This window comes from Nelumbo lutea, chromosome 1, assembly GCF_056320005.1.
Source record: "Nelumbo lutea isolate HS-2025 chromosome 1, American lotus-T2T, whole genome shotgun sequence".
NCBI classification, from domain to species: Eukaryota; Viridiplantae; Streptophyta; class Magnoliopsida; order Proteales; family Nelumbonaceae; genus Nelumbo; species Nelumbo lutea.
The window spans coordinates 186,177,203-186,192,757 of NC_142684.1; positions in this window are offsets into that span (position 1 = coordinate 186,177,203).

The window sequence follows — 15,555 nt, forward strand, 5'->3', positions numbered from 1 at the left end:
TAGGATTTTTTGTTTTTTTTTTTTTTTTTTTTTTTTTTTTGGGGGGGGGGGGGGGGGGGGGCAGGAACATTTTAATCTTACACAGCTTAGTCAATTTCTCCCCTCTATGGATAAATAACTTATCCACCTAGGTGGATAAAATTTTTCAGGTAAGTTGTCAAAAACTTATATATGCAAATGTTTCCATGAGACCCACACTTCACTATTAAAAGAACATGAAAAAGTTTATCAACTTATACTCTCAAACAAATAAATCTCTATTGGTTGCAAGTTTTTTTGAGCAAGGATTTAGATTTTAGAGTAGGTCTGTTTGGGTATTGGAGTTGTTTCTTTGTTTTGTTAGTTTGTTTGTGTTGTCTCCTGTTGTTTGTGTTTGTTTGTATAAATAAAAGTTTACATTTATAAAAAAAAAGGTAAATTACAAAGACCCCCCTATACTTCGTTTTGCGACAAAGACCCCCCTTTACCATGACTGTGAGACAAAGACTCCCTTCTGTTAGCCTTCCATCCAAAAAGGCTGTTGCAATATTTTTCAATCATCATATTATCTTCCAATGAGAAAAATACTGTTCATCTTCCTCGACCTCACAATACACTAACAGCGATGATAATCTCCTCTACCTCAAATTCCTTCACAGTTAGCTCTCTCTCCCTCTCTTCTCTCTCTCTCTCTCTCTCTCCCTCTCTTATGATATCTCTTCTTCCCCTTCCCCTTGACAGCATCGGGATTGAACCCATTTTCATGATATTCTTTGCTCTCGGACAGAACAGGTGCATAAACGATGGCAATGCCCCTAAAACCCCTATTGCCATTTTGTTGTCATCGTCAAGCGCCAAGCTGAAGAGGGCACCAACTACATGTTCTTGCGCCTCGGCAAATCCACCTTTTAGTACATTGATCAATGGTGGTACAACCCCTGTATGACCTTATGATCTTCACCTTGTTGATCTTCTCCAAGGATAGATTCACCAATGTTGCCATCGCGTTTATCTGAATAGTAGAATATCATGATACCAAGTGAGGTCGCAGGGCTGATAGTAATCGATGCGTACAGAGGGTAGCCCTAATTTCTTCTTGAGTTCTCGTTACCTTCCTCAAAGAGATCACGACTTCCTCTACTCGAATACTTGAGATCTCTTGAGCTTAAAAACGAATTTGTCCTCTTCAAACAAATTGGGGTTTAGATTTTCATCGTCTGCAATAATCTTGGACAAGGACGAAGAAGAGTAACAAGAGGATCGAGTGGAAAGAGGTAGAGGCGTTTACAAAGCGGCTGTTGTTACTTCGCTGAAGCATAATCGCCATGGATTTCATGCATTCCGTCTTTGATAACATTTGAATCAATGATTCATCAAATCATGGGAGTTGGTGCAAAACACCCAGAGCTTCCTCGCAAGCTTGGAATGCCATGAAATCAGAGTTGTCGACTAGAATCTGGACAATAATGTGACTAAGCACATCGATCCCTCCTGATTGAACAAAATCACCCATCATGGCGTCGTCATTGAATGGCGTGCACTCCATTGTGGTGAGTAGAGATACCAACTCTGTGTGCTTGGCAGAGATGGAAGAGGACGATAAATGAGACTAGACCTGTTCATGGGCCAGGTGGCCCGACGGGCCGGCCCGACCTATAATTAAACCTAAAAACTCTAGTCGAATACCCCTCTTTTTTTCAGCTCTTTCCCTTATTTTTCTAGTCGAACCCTTCTTCTCCACATCCTTTTCCCTTCTTTATATTCTTTTTTTAATGTAAATAAATTTTGAATTTATATTATTTTTTTAATGTAAATAAATTCTAATTTATATTGATTATTGAATAGGGAAATTTTCTAATTTTTTTATTAGGTCGGGCTTTGGGCTTTTTATTAGGGCTGGGCTCGGGCCCAAGTTGTAGGCCCATTGGTTGGGTCGGGCTCGGGCTTGAGCCTAACATATTTCCATTAATGAAGAGTAAAAGCCCGGCGCGAGCCCGAGCCCGACCCATGAACAAGTCTAGATGAGACTGAGACTCTCGATGAAGTCAAATGAGTTGCAGTGCCAAAAATGCAAATAGAAAGTCTAGAAGATGGGTGCTACATCTTTAGTAATCCTGCACAAATGGGGTTGAAGTTACCGTAGATTAAAGTTTTCGCGGGAGTTGGGAAAGAAGAGAGAAATGTGAATGAATCTGAGGTAGAGGAGATTACCACCGCCGTTGTTAGTGTATCATGAGGTCAGGGAAGATGAACTGTGTTTTTCTTGTTTGAGGGTAATATGGGGATTAAAAAATATTGCGACGGCCTTTTTGGATGGAAGGCTAACAGAAGGCAGTCTTTGTCTCACGGTCATAGTACAAGGGGGGTCTTTGCCGCAAAACAAAGCATAAGGGGGCCTTTGTCACAGACCCCATAGTACAAGGGGGTCTTTGTAATTTACCCTAAAAAAATCAGGCAGTATGTATCAAAATTCATGGGAGGGTTTTGATTGGTCAAAGCTCTTTTGGTATCCTGTCTTTCCAGTATCATAGATTTTCCCCATTAAAAAATGTGGACCACCTGTCCAACACTGATTAAAATGTTATAGAAAAATGCTTATTTAATTTTTAACATGATAAGTTTGTCTACCATGTCACCAATTCCATAAAAAAAATCTAGAGTTCAATTAAGGTGCATAGTGTATTCATTAATATTGGCTGCACTTTGGATCTATTACCCACAATCTGTTCCCACATCTCTATCCATAGTACTTTATAGTTGTGCATTGAGAATATCTCTCTTGTCATTTATGAAAGATGTTCCCAATACATGACAGTGGCGTTATGTGTGTAGAAATGTAGGAATACTTTGTGGGTAGAAGATCCAATCCACTATCAATCACGTTAAAGTCTGCTTACTTTTGAATAGTTAATGACACATGAAGTATGCCTTTATGTTTAATAAGGTGTAATTATCATTGTGTTCGATCAATCATGTCTATTGTTGTACAATGCAATGTATGCACCCAAGGTTCAAAGTATCGACGCGTATCATCCCGTATCGGTCGATACATATCATTTTGGGACCCCTCCGATATGTCCCCTACAGTGGGTGTATTGGGTGTCTGACCAGTTTAGGGGGTGGAGGAGCCCTAAACTACCCCCCTGAACCGGTTTCAAAAAAATAAAAATAAAAAATGCTATCGCTTCGCCCAAAGGGCGTATCGAGCATATCGATATTTTGAACCTTGGATGCACCATAGGTTTTGCCAAAAAATCTATGCTGTAAGAAAGAAAATTCATCAAAACTGAAATTGAAAAACACAAGTAGCAACAACCAAAAAGAAAAAACAAGAACCAACTAACAACCACTAAGACTAAAGATAACAAGCCCATCCGAGTGATCATCCTCGAAAAAGATAGCTACGTATATACCACTCTAGCGGGTTATGTGGTTATGTGCAACATAGTTCCCTGGACTCGACTGTACCCCGTTTTGTTGTCTAGTGTGCAGCACAGTTTGCATCCCTGGCTCACCTACTTATAAAAGAGAATTTCAAATTTTAGTTCGACTATATTTCTTTAATAACAAAAAGACACTCACTAGGGCATTGAGGGTGCTAGTCATCCGCTCACAGTCAACTCTCCACAATTGAAGTTAGGTATTGGATGAACCTGGCTATAATTCTGGTACACGTAGCCCTATTATGAAACATATTACATATCTAGATGACTTTTGGGCCATGAGAAAGCCCAATAAGGAAAATAAGATGCAATTTGGATTGGATTTCTTGAATACCTTATGAGAGAGAGATAGAGATGCATTTGTACATTTTTGGATAATTAATAATTAAGCACATACGTTGTACATGAGAATTTCTTTCTTCATATTAATTACTTGAATTTTAGATATATCATAGTTAAGACACAAATTGAAAATTAACAAAAGTAACAACATAATTAAAAATAAACTTAAATGCTTGTAGCAAATAACGATTATTATTATTATTACTATTATTATTATTATGTTGTTGTTGTTGTTGTTGTATTTCATTTCTATCATAAATAAAAAATAACTTTTATTTTAACAAATATTTTTATTTAATATGATGAATATATAACATTAGAAATGTTCTCATATGTTTTTGACAAAATTATGTACATTTTCATTTTTTTGTGTTTTATATATATATATATATATATATATATATATATATATATATATATATATATACATATTTATTTATTATTCAATTATGATAGCATGGGTTTTTTTTGAAAAGTTCATTGACCCACCTTCTAGATAAGAAAATAGCTTTACTTTTGGATTAGTTTTAAATTAGGGAAAGATATAGTCAGAGATGGTTGTACATTTAAAATTAGGCTACAGATGGTCCAGAAACCTACAAAACTCTGACAATCGACTCTACATTTCAAATGATAAAAAACCCTGCCATGTCATTGGAAGTTTATGTGGTTGTTGCCAACATGAGACTCTTAATCCATGTTGGACACAACAAAAAGCTTATATTGAAATTGCCCTTTACTATTGGGTGATTGGAAAAAAAGGTTTTTAGTCTCTCTCTCTCTCTCTCTCTCTCTCTCTCTCTTAATCTCCCTTCCACTCTTTCACTCTCTTAGTTCAATGATTGTGTGATTTGAAAATGAATAAAAATGGTTTTTAGTTTCTATATTTATGTTTTTTCCATCAATTTTTTATTCTCTCTCTACCTATCATTATTCCTCAACCTCTCTCATTCTCTTTCTTGGTTGATCTCTTGTTCTCCCTTAATTTTTATCGTTCTTCCTTAGTTTTTCTTGCACTCCCTTTCTCGTTCTTTTTTTTTTCTTACACACTTATATGGTAAGTCATACCATATAAAAGATCATGTGACCAACTTGGTATGGTTCAAAAATTATTTCAACAATTTGATAAAAATTCACAATGAACTCTTGATTATGAAATTTACACCAACTTGATAGAAATTTATAACTTGATTTTACAAGTGGTTGATCCCTTTAGTTCTTTTATATGATCTGTTTAATATTGTAAAAGATTGTAAGAAAAAATAAAAAAAAAAACAAGAAAGGGAATGAGAGAAAGACTGAGGGAGACCAATAGAGATTAAGGGAGAAGGAGATATTGACCGAAAGGGAGAATGTGGGAGAAGAATGAGAAAGATTGAGGGAGAAAGAAAGATAGGTAGATAGATATATATATATATAGAGAGAGAGAGAGAGAGGGAGAGAAACAAAGGTTTTGATTTCGCTATGGACCGAAACTAAGAGAGTGGGAAAGATAAAGGAAGTAGGAGATAGAGAGATGATTGTGAGAGTGAGATAAAAGGGAAGGAGATCTAGAGACAAAGGGAGTGGGAGAGAAACTAAACACCTATTTTCAATATAGGCTTTTTGTTGTGTCCAACATGGATTAAGAGTCCCATGTTGCTAATAACCACATAAGCCTTTGATAACATGATGGAGTTTTTTATAATTTGAAATGTAGAGCCAGTTGTTAGAGTTTTGTTGGTTTCTGGACCAATCCGCAACCTAATTTTAAATGTATAACCGGCTTTGACTATAATTTTTCCTTTAAATTATATAAATAATTTTTACTTATCATATTTAATTTTTGTTTGTCTATGAAATCATTTGACCCAAACCACTAACCCACCACCCAAAAAGAAAAATAGTTTGATTTCTAAGTTGAGATTAAAATTTTTCATTACATTTTTGTCATTGATAAAATTATTCCTTATGTATAATACTTATTTTTGTTCAATACAATGAATGCATAATATTAGGGTTGTACCAAATATTTCATTTTATATAAATATATAACATTAGATACGTGGCCAAAATTTTATTTATTTTATTTATTTTTGTGATTCTTTGTATTTTCTATTTATAAAAATTTTATTATTTGATTGTGACATCATTTCATTTCTAGGTAGATTTTAAATTTGACATTCCATTTTCATCGTTAATAAAAATACTTTTTGATGGTGCGCGATCCGGCTGGTCCTAGCTATCAAAGACCATGCCTCTGATAGGAGCAACAGGTACCTGAAACGGAGAAGGTGAGGAATCTCTGGGGAGGAACCCGGTGAGATTACTCCGAAGCTCAAGTTAGTATTTTCTCAAAGGCAAGATAAAACCAAATGGCGCAAAGTTCACATACCATGTTCTTGGGGGGTAGGGAGCCTTTTATAACCACTTCGCGCACCCACTCCTAAGCTTCTGCCAGGTCGGGTATGATTATCTCTACACTCCCGCTAGTTCGGGTGTCATCACCTCTGCTGGGGCAGAACCGCCACTACTCTCTTTGTCAAAGCTGTCTCTGTAACTGGAGATGGCGGTGGCAAGTGGCTGTTGAAGTGCGGCCGTCAAGCGTCAGATCCCCAGTCAGTCAGGTGCACCGCCCCTGGATACAGACTCCTTCGATGTCAGGCACGGTACGGTTGTTCAATTCTGCATCCCGGAGGCGAAGTACTGGAGTGGTGAGCGAGGTGAAGTCTTGAGTTCGAATAGAGGTGTGTCCCGAACTGCCATGGGGCAGGCCAGTTCGGGCTGTTGCCCCTTGTGTCCGTAAGGCTCGGGGCCTAAGGGAGAGCTTGGACTCCTTGCGGGGAGTTCGGGCTCCTTGTAGGGAGTTCGGACCACTGGTTCCTCTTTTCGGAGCTCACACATTGGGCGTTTTGTTGTGCCGAACTGTTGCTTTTGCCATGTGTTGAGCGATTACGAGGTCGGGCCAAATCTTCCTTCATTAATTGCCCCCCACTCCTCGCACTAAGGGACTTGCCCTAGCGCAGGGAGTTCGCGAGGTGGCGGGTGGATTTGTCCCGTACTTCGAACTGTTTGACTGATAGTGCGACGTGCGCATTCGTCAGGATTTTTTCGGGTTTCTCGAGCGCCACAAAGACGGGAAATGCACCAATTTGTCTATGAATGCTGACAGACGTGACGGCGCATGTTTATTTCAAAATTCAAAAAGTGCGCCGTTGGGAGACGTGACAGCGGGCGTCTTTTCAAAATTTGGAAGAACGTGCCGCTGCTACCTTTAATGTGAGGAGACGTGCGCTGGCACTTTTTTAGTTTCAGAAAGACGTGCGGCCAATCACGTCCCGGTCTCAGGAGACGTGCAGTCAGCGCGACTGCGGGCCGTTGGATTGTCTTTGATCTAAGCCCTTGATTCTCAGTTACTGTGGATATAAATAGTGGGGGACCCCAGTCGCTGTCACTATTCTGTACTTTGCTTCTTGAGCTCGCATCCTAGTTTCAGCTCGCATCCAAGCTTCTAGCTCGCATTCACGTTCCCGTAGTCCGTTTGCTTTTTTCCGGGTGAGTACTTTCCTATAATCCTTGTTCTCCTTCCAATGTCTAGCTCGAATAGCTCAGACTGTTCTTCAAGGGAGTCGGATGCAGGTTCTACGAATCGAGTTGCATCCCCCAACAGTCCTAGTGAACCTGAGGTAGAACTCGAGGAAGAGTTCGAACCCGTAGGCCGAGTCGCCTTGGGTAGTTTGGCATCCTCCTCTCATCGAGGTCAAACGTTGGACAAGTTTGGGCCTTCGACCATGACGCTTGAGGGGCTTCACTCCCTTATTACCCAGTTCAACTTGCCTAGGGAGTACACCTACTTCATACCCTCGGGTAGTTTCCCTTGGGAACACGGTCCTGGTGAGATCAAGATATTCCAGGAGCAGCTCATTGCTGGGTTGCGCCTTCCATTCCACCCCCTCATTGTCAAGGTAATGAACCACTTCGGTGTTACAATCGGCCAGCTTCACCCGAACTCTATTCGTAACTTGGTGGGGACAATCTCCCTATTTTGCGAACAGGTCTTGCCTTTAGACCTAAAGATCTTCTCCTCAATTTTAATGCTTAAGAAGCAAGTGGGTCCCCTTCCCGAGCGTAGGTGGGCATATTACCTGTCTCCTCGTCCGGGTTTTAAGCTTCTACACGAACTTCCCAACAAGGTCCCGGCGTGGAAACAAGACTACTTTGGGGTGCGAAGTGCATTGGGGTGGCCGTTCCAAACCGGGTGGGGGATGGCTGCCCCTGACGCCGGTCTTACGCTTGATAAGGAGACAGTGAAGGGCCTCCGGCAATGAGCACGGCTTTGGCTAAAATGCCATCATTATCTGACGGAGGCCAAGCTCATTGCGACCGGTCTGAGTTCAAGTAGGTTCCTTACTTAGAGGTTTTTGGTTTCGTTCCGTTCTTTTCATTTTTTCTAATGCCGAGCTCCTTTTGCATGTGTGATGGACTCAGAAAGGACTTCTGGTGGGCACCTATTTCACGGCATGAAGAGGAGGAAGCGAGTCACCAAACAAACTCGTGTCGAGCTGCCCCGAGAAGCGGAGCCTGAGGTACCAGACTACCCGTCAGAGGATCCGCCTAGGGAGCCCGAGATGGCCCCTCTAGTACATGAAGTGGTAGGGGCCCCTTATGCCAAGGCTACTTACACGGGGGCTCTCGCCTACTCTAAGCCTGCTTATACGCGAGCTGGGCCCTTAGGCTCGGGAGCCCAAGGCGAATTTAGGAGCGTGTGTCTCCGAACCACGCTCTTCAGAAGAGTAGGGAGGCCATCTATCCTGAGGAGGTCGCGGCATGGACCGAGCTTCCTTTGAACCAGGTAGCTTGCAGTGTTGCCACTCATGCCATGGTGGTAAGTCATATGTCTTGTCGGGCTCTTTGCTTTTATCTTTATTGTTGTCGTTCTCTTTAATCATTTGTTCTTTCCTTTTGGTAGGTGAATTCTTCTATTCATGCCTTGGCGGCCCAAGTGGAAAGGAGCTCGAGGCAGGCGCGAGCTGACGAAGAGGCTTTCCATGCTGCCGAGGTGGCTTTCCGAGCCGCTAAAGCAGCTTCTCGCGCTGCACAGGCCAGGCATGCGAGGTCTCAGAGAGATGTCGAGGCCATGGGAGTTGTAGTGAAGCACATGGCGGACCTGAGGTTGGATTTGCAGCATCAGTTTGAATACCTTCAGGAGGATATTAGGGAGAGGACACAGATCTTTTCTCAAGGCATTGAAGATGACAAGAAGAAAGTCGTCAATGAATACATCGCCTCGTCGCGCTTTGATGACCTGATGGTGGACTCGTACAGAAAGGGATTTAAACTAAGTCGGTGGATGATTCAGAATACGTACCCCAAGCTCGACATTAGTGCCATATCCACTTCGCGCATTACTCAGGAGATGGCCAACGCTGCTGATGGTGAGCCGGATTCGAGGGCGAGGCAAGACCTTCGAGTATCGTTGAAGTGCCTTCTGATGATGAAGAAGTAGCTCCAGGCCTGTGAAATGTTTTTTTTTTTGAAATGTACATAGTATTTTGCGATGAAATGATTTTCTTTTGATTAAGTGTTGGTCGCTCTTTCCTCCGAACTGACCATATTGTCGAACTGACCATATGTCGATGCCCCTATTAATTCATTGTTGGCGCTTTGCCTGAGCTTTTAGTTTGCATCTTTTCCCTTTGTTAGTCCATGCCGAGGTCCTTGTTAGTTCGGCGTCCTAGCCCCTTGGCTCTGGTAGTGACTTAATCCACTTCGCTTGGTGATTTATAGGTAGTATCATCTCAAGTTAATGACGTTCCAAGCTCAGGGTACTCGTTTGCCCTCTAAAGTTTCGAGCTCGTATGCCCCCCCGAGCGCTCTCTTTACTCGATAGGGACCTTCCCAATTCGGTCCAATTTTGCCCACGCCGGGCTCGGGTGCCATGATCTTACGGAGAACCAAGTCGTCGACGTAGAAGTTCCGCTTTTTTACTCTGGCGTTGTAGTACCGAGCTACCTTTTGTTGGTAAGCTGTGGTCCGGATGTACGTGAGGTCTCTTACCTCATCCAGTAGGTCGAGGTTGGTGCGTAACTCACTTCTGTTTGTTTGATCGTCGTATGCTTCTAGTCGCAGTGTAGGTATTTCGATCTCCCCGGGATTACCGCTTCAATGCCGTAGGTGAGGTTAAATGGGGTTTCCCCTGTGGCAGTTTTTTCCGTGGTTCGGTGAGCCCATAGAACACTTGGTAGCTTGTCCGCCCACAACCCTTTAGCTCGGTCTAGTCGTGCTTTCAGTCCGCGGAGGATAGCTCTGTTTGTTACTTTTGTCTGACCGTTTGCCTACGGGTGTGCGACCGATGTGAAGTTCTGCCGAATTCTCATATCTTGGCACCATTCCTGAAACTTGATATCCTCGAACTGCTTGCCATTGTCGGAGATCAGTACCCGAGGTAACCCGAAGCAGCATACTATGTTCTTCCAAAAGAAGTTCTGCATGTTTCGGGCTGTAACTGTTGCCAGAGGTTCATCTTCTATCCACTTTGTGAAATAATCTACCGCTACCACTAGGAACTTCCTCCCACTTGTTGCTGGCGGGAATGGCCCCAGGAGGTCGATGCCCCATTGCGCAAAGGCCCATGGACTGGTGAGGTACTTGAGGTCGGCAACGGGCTGATGGTGGATATTGGCATGCTTTTGACATTTGTCACATTTTCTGACGAGCTCAATGGCCTCTGCCTTCATCGTTGGCCAGTAGTACCCTTGTCGAAGTGTCTTTTGGGCGAGGGCTCTGCCCCCCAAGTGTCCACCGCACAGACCTTCATGAGTGTCGCGGAGTACGAGCTCGGCTTCGGCAGGTCACAAGCAACGCAGGTAGGGGAGCGTGTAGGACCGTCGGTACAGCCGTTCGTCTATTATGAAGTATTTGGCTGCCTGGCACTACACCCTTCTGGCTGCAGTGTGGTCCGCAGGGAGGGTTCCATCTAGCAAGAAGCTCATGAGTGGGTCGATCCAACTCGGCCCTGCTTCAAGGATGGGAGCAACCTCCTCTGCCCCACCGAGAATGCTAGGCCGAGGTAAGTCCTCTATGTACATGGTTCTCACGGTGTTGTGACTCGTGCTGGCTAACCGGGACAAGGTGTCGGCCTCAGTGTTCTTTGACATCGGGATTTGCTTGATGAAGTGTGACTAGAAGTTGAGCAGAGCCTCCTTTACTTTTGCCAAGTATGCGATCATAGTGAGCTCGCGTGCTTCGTATTCGCCCGTAACCTGGTTGACCACGAGCTAGGAATCGCTGCAGATAACTATGTGTTTTGCTTTTACCTTTTGCGCTAGGTTCAGCCCGGCTATCAGTGCCTCATACTCCGCCTCGTTGTTGGATGCCGCGAACTCAAAGCGTAGTGCGTATTCCAATTTCGTGTCATCCGAGTCGCATAGCACTATTTCAGCCCTGTTGGTTCGAGGAGCCATCTACATGAAGGATCCAGGGCTCCTCATCCCAGTTTGTGTTTGGCCTAACTAGGAGAGATGCCACACTGGCCGCTACTTCACGGGGTTCAGACTCCATTGGCTTGGGAGCTTCGGTCTCACCCGAACTGGGGATCTCAGGCTCAACCGGCCTAGGGACTTTGAGGTTGAACGTGCACTCGGCGATAAAATCTGCTAAGGCTTGGGCCTTAATAGCAGTTCGTCGCTTATACTGGAGGTCGTACTCGTTGAGCTCGATGGCCCACTTCGTTAGCCGACCGGAAACCTCGGGCTTAAGTAAGACTTGCCTCAGATGTTTGTTAGTCAAGACGATGACAGTGTGGGCCTGGAAATATGGGCGGAGTTTCCGAGCTGCAATTACCAGTGTGTATGCTAGCTTGTCTATCTGCGTATCTTGTCTCTACTCCCTGCAGAATTTTACTAACATAATAGATGGGCCGCTGGACCCGATCTACTTCTTTTACTAGTACCAAATTGACCACCTCGTCGCTTGCCGAGAGGTACAGTTCTAAGACCTCGCCCTCCTTGGACCTGGTTAAGACTGGCACACTAGCGAGGTAGCTTTTTAGCTCGTCGAACGCAAACTGGCAGTCTCGGGTCCATTCGAACCCTTTTCCTTTGATTGCCTTAAAGAAAGGCAGACAGCAGTTTGTCGATTTGGACATGAAGCGGCTCAGAGCGGCTATGCGGCTGTTTAGCCTCTGAACCTCTTTTACTTTTCGGGGTGGTCTCATATCTAGGATGGCCTTTATCTTGTCTGAGTTGGCCTCAATACCGTGTCGGTTGACAATGTACCCTAGGAATTTACCCGAGGTGACACCGAAGACACATTTGTTTGGGTTCAGTTTCATGCTAAATTAATGCAGAATTTGGAAGATAGAATCTAAGTCTTGTATTAATTCTTGTGAAAACCACGTCTTGACGACCATGTCGTCTACATAACATTCTATTTTCGTGCCAATTAAGGGCCAAAACAGTTTATTCACAAGTCTTTGGAAGGTCGTCCCAGCATTCTTCAGTCCGAAGGGCATGACCTTGTAGTAGTACAGGCCGAATTTGGTAATGAAGTTGGTTTTTTCCTCATCGGACTGGTCCATCCTGATTTGGTTGTAACCTGAGTAGGTGTCCAAGAAGCTTAGCAGCTCATGTCCTGAGGTCACGTCCACTAGGCGGTCAATTCTAGGGAGGGGGAAGCAGTCTTTTGGGCAAGCTCAGTTCAGGTCGGTGTAGTCGACGCACATGCACCACTTGTCGTTTGCCTTTTTCACCAGCACTGGGTTGGCTACCCAGCTCGGGTAATGAACTTCCCTTATGAAGTCCGCTGCAATGAGCTTTTCGACCTCCTCGTCGACCGCCCTCCAGCGCTCCGGGGCTAAGTTGTGTTTCTTCTGTCTAATGGGTCTGACTACAGGGTCAATATTAAGTTTGTGAGTCATAACGCTAGGGTCAATACCGGGCATATCGGTCGCAGACCATGCAAAAATATCTAAATTTTGAAGTAAAATACTCACTAGTTCGGTTCGTAGAGGCTCCTTGACGGAAGCATCGATCTGTAGCGTTTAAGATGGGTCCGTAGCCGAAGTCAAGATTGGGACCGTTTCCTCTGTGGGCGAAGCTTGTTCATCGCCCCGCTTCGTAGGCCGCTCTAGCTCGAGGTCGTCGGCCGCCTTGGTTTTTCCCTTCAGGGTGGCAACATAACACTTGTGGGACTCAAGTTGGTTGCCCCGCGCTACCCCCACACCGAAGTCTGTAGGGAACTTCATTGCCAAATAGTAGGTGGAGACCACTGCCCGTAGGACATGAGTAATTGGCCACCCTATTATGGCATTGTATGGGGAGGGGGTCGCGACCACTAGGAAACCGTGGTTGAGTCTCACTGCACAAGGACATGTGCCGACTTCCACAGGTATTGTTACTTTCCCAAGGGGCCTGACCTCCTCTCCGTTGAAGCCCACCAGAGGAGTGTTCGCAGGCTTCAACTCGCTTCTCTACAATCGAAGCTGGTCAAATGCCGACTTGAAGAGGATGTTTGCCGAGGTATCTGAATCCACAAGTACGCGCCTGACTTCGAAGTCGTTAATCCTTAGTTTTATGACAAGTGCGTCATCATGGGGGTAGTGGACACCTCGCGCATCATCTTCTGTGAAGAAGATTGGTTCTTCCGTCTTCGGCCTCTTTGGAGGGTTCTGTTCTTCTAGGGCTGCTTCACAAACTGACGTCCGGGCTACCGCCGAAGTACAACCTGCTACCACCAAACCTCCCACTATTACGTGGATGGTTCCCCGAACTAGCCTCTCTTCTGGAGGCTGTCTTTGCGATGGTTCGGCTGGCCTGTTGCTGGATTCGGGAGCATCCTTACTTTGCTCCCCTTGCCGGCCTGTCTTATTATTATTATTATTATTATTATTATTATTATTATTATTATTATTATTATTATTATTATTATTATTATTATTATTATTATTATTATTATTATTATTATTATGCTGTACAAAATTTCTCAAGTACCCGCGATGGATAAGTCCCTTTATCTCGTCCCGGAGATTATTACACTGTTCAGTACTATGACCTTGATCTCCATGGAAACTACAGTACAAATTTTTATTTCTCTCGTTTTGGTTCCCCTTCAGGCGAGATGGCCATTTTACGTATGGGGCGTCTTTGATCGTCATCAAGATCTCAGTCTGCCTTGTGTTTAAGGGTGTGTAGTCCATCCAAGCTGCTAAGGGAGCTCGGGATGGCTGGCTTGGCTTCGCCTCTCGGGCCGGGTTTTTTCTGTCACCTGGGTTGGAGGGCTCGCCTTCTCTTTTCCTTTTCTCGACTCCGCCTTCGGTCCTTTGGTTGATCTCTTCCTCTGTTCTCATAAACTTACCCGCGAGCTTGAGGAATTCGGCCACAGTCGCAGGCTGGCTGGCTACCATGTACCATTTGAACTCCTTGTGTGTTACTCCTCTCTTGGCCGCCGAGAGCTGTACCGTGGGGTCCAGTCGCGGTATTTGCAAGCACGCGTCATTGAACCGCTTGATGTAGCCCCAGATGGACTCTCATTCCCTCTGAACCACTCTGAAGATGCTTTCCTCGGTTTTGGGGCACCACCTGCTGGTAACGAAGTGTGCGGTGAAGACCTACACGAACTGGGTCTAGCTTCTTATTGACCCGGGGGCCAGGTTCTTGTACCAGGTGCGGGCCACCCCCTTGAAAGTGGTGGTGAAGGCCATGCACATGCACGACTCACTGGCCCTTGCTAGGTGCATTTGGGATTGGAAGGCATCGACGTGGTCGCTGGGGGCGAAGGACCCATCATACTTGTCTAAAGGGGGGAGTTTGAAGTCTTTGGGCATGGAGACTACAAGGAGTTCTGATGAAAGGGGGGAAGGAACTAAGAGAATAGGGGCAGCTTTTACCTCATCCGATCTTGTCTCTTCTTTACCTCTGAGCTCGGGTAGGACACGGGTGGCAGTTCGGCAACTTCGCCGGCGCCTTCATTGCTGAGTGGGCCTGGTACTGGCGCTGTTGGCCTCTGTGTTGTCGAGCTCGATGGGCCCAGAATGTTGGTAGTTCGCTGTTAGGGCACTGAATTGGTTCTCTGTGAGCGAGAACTTAGGCTTGGAGCGCCGAGGTGCTGACTTTGCAGGCGAGGTTCCCGACCCGCTTGCGAGCTGCGAGGCGGGGGTGATTTTTCTTTCCCTTTAGTCCGGGGATGAGGCCTGACTGTTAGGGGGGTTCTGAAGTTGGGAGGTTTCTCCTCGGTGATGGCGTCCACCCTGAGGGAAGCCTTAACTGGCTTTGGAGTAGGGTGCCGAGGTGGAAGCTGCGGTTGGTTCATAGGCAGTTGGGGGAACTGCTGTTGATAGTGATATTGAGAGAGGTGGTGTAGTACTTGGTGCTGCTGGAACTGCTGCATTTGGGCTTGCATTGCCCGCATGCATTGCATCAGGTCGTCAAACTGGCTCTGGCTAGTCGCCAGGGGGACAGCAATTGGTTCAGTAAAGGTTGTTTCGATAGGGAGTGGAAAGGGGAAATTCATGGCGGGAAGGTTTACGGGTGCCACTGTTCGTGGCGCATTCAGGCTGGGGATCCCATCCACCGGAAGGGGGATGGTGAACTGTCCGATGCATACCATGGGGACTTGAAGTTGTTCCCCGGTGGTGTTCATCTCCGTGCCACGTCCGGCGTTGCTAGAAGAAGCCATGAGTGTTGGGGTTTTTTGGAAAAAAGGTGGTTATGAGAGTTTGAAAGGGAGGCTTTTAGAAGCGTTCCCACATATGGCGCCAATTGATGGTGCGCGATCCGGCCGGTCCTAACTGTCAACGACCTTGCCTCTGATAGGA